The sequence below is a fragment of the Pygoscelis adeliae genome, unplaced genomic scaffold, assembly GCF_000699105.1.
Source record: "Pygoscelis adeliae isolate BGI_AS28 unplaced genomic scaffold, ASM69910v1 Scaffold244, whole genome shotgun sequence".
NCBI classification, from domain to species: Eukaryota; Metazoa; Chordata; class Aves; order Sphenisciformes; family Spheniscidae; genus Pygoscelis; species Pygoscelis adeliae.
Window position 1 is genome coordinate 213,494 of NW_008824648.1, and position 1,825 is coordinate 215,318.

Genomic DNA, 1,825 nt, shown 5'->3' on the forward strand with positions numbered 1-1,825 from the left:
CGGGGGCGGGGCTAGCGCGGGGGGCGGGGCGACCCCAGCCACCGCCTGCGCTGCAGGGTGCAAACCCCCGTCCAGGGCATTAATTAATCGGCCGCTGTTATTACGGTAATGACATAGGAGCTAATGGGCGGAAAGGGCATCGGTGCGATGCTTCACTCCGGCTGTCACCGTCTGAAGCGGGGTAAAGGGAATTTATGACAAACCCCCGGGAGCCCGGCTAGCTCAGTCGGTAGAGCATGAGACTCTTAATCTCAGGGTCGTGGGTTCGAGCCCCACGTTGGGCGTCCCTGTAACCTTTAACGGTCGGACTTGGTGGCCTCAGAGGTCTTTTCCAACTGGAACGATCCTATGACTGCCTTCCAGGCTGCGGAGCAGCCGGGTCGATGCTCAGTCGGATCGATGCTGTGGCTGGTGGTGTTATGCAAATTGCCTTCTTTATATCAGTATCAATATAATTAAAGTTGGCACCAGAACGTCATCGCCTTACCTCCGTGGAGCCAGGGAAACGCAAACGGCGGCAACGGCATGTTGATTTAGTGATGCTATTCTTCAAACGTAAGCGATATATTATTGTAGATAAAATCGATATGAGCATTAAAGGGTTTTGCAGTTTACTTCATTATGTAAACTCTGTGGTAGTTGAACTCATTTTCCTTCAGTTATTCACACCAGCCGTAACGGGCAATGTCTCTATAACGATCTGCATTATGAACCTTTGTAGATCAAAAACTATCATGGACAATTTGTCATTAAAGTCATTCCTTCTAATAACAACGTTAATTGTAAACCTACTAATTGAATGAAGATAGTGATGAACCACAAAAATATATCTATGAGATACAGCGTGCCTGAGGTGGGGGCATTGTCGCGGGCTAGAATAGGATCCTTCCGCTTATCCCAAAGAAAGGCCTCGTCGTGTCGTTTTAGGGACGACGTCTTAATTCAGCCACCTCCCTTACAGCCGAGCGTGCAGTGAAGTTAGTATGTCAATGAGTTATTTAATAAAGTTACTAACTCGGACCCCAACCCTCCAGTGCAGAGGCTGCTGGTGTTCCCCGTGGAGCAGCGTTGGGCGCCTGTCCCACCTCTGCAGCGCGCGGCGCTTCGGGGACAGCAGCGTCACGCTGGGAGTGGGGACCTTCGGCTCTCGGCTGCGCTGTCGGTCTGGGCTCAGACCTCGCCGCAGGGTCGGGTCGTGGTCGGCTGCTCCTGACATCGGCTCTTCGCCACTGGGTGTTTACTTTCTGGCTTGATGCTCGAGTCTTCCGCAGATGAGGCTCAAGCTTCCTAAGCACCCAAATATGTTCGCAAAGGCGTTGTGAAAATTTTGCTTAACCCGTACAGGAGCGGTGCTGTAGATTTAAAGGGCGAGGGGGCACCCGTTTCCCTAGAAACTAAGCATATTAATAACTTTCGGAAGGACAGAGGAAAACAGATTGCATTATTCTCACGAAGGCAAAGCTCTACACATCTAGAACACCAAATCCGCCTGCTGCAAGGTGAAAACCACTCAATGCCAGAGACCAAAATCTTCTCAAGAGCCCGCGCCCCACGCGGTACTCATTCTCGGGAAAGAGCAACCATCGCTCCTGCTGCTTCCGGATTAAAAGCAAAATGTAGACTTTTTCCTCACGTAATAGACATACACTAAGAAAAAAATTCAACAGCTCATGCACAGCCCTAGGCACGCAGTTCATGAAACCCCGCTGGAACGATGCAGTCACCCCACGCCCCTCCACGGTCGAAGGCGGCGGCCCGTTGCGCTGCGCAGCGCGGCGGATTTCTTCTTCTTGTAGCCAGCGTTAATTAAACGTCTCGGTGCCAG

At 51.5% G+C, this 1,825-nt stretch overlaps 1 non-coding gene across 1 annotated transcript; it reads left to right on the forward strand.

Moving 5' to 3' along the window:
- Positions 1-211: 211 nt before the first annotated feature.
- TRNAK-CUU lies at positions 212-284 on the forward strand. The gene has a single exon. It is a non-coding gene; the product is annotated as a tRNA-Lys (tRNA).
- The last annotated feature ends 1,541 nt before the right edge of the window (positions 285-1,825 follow it).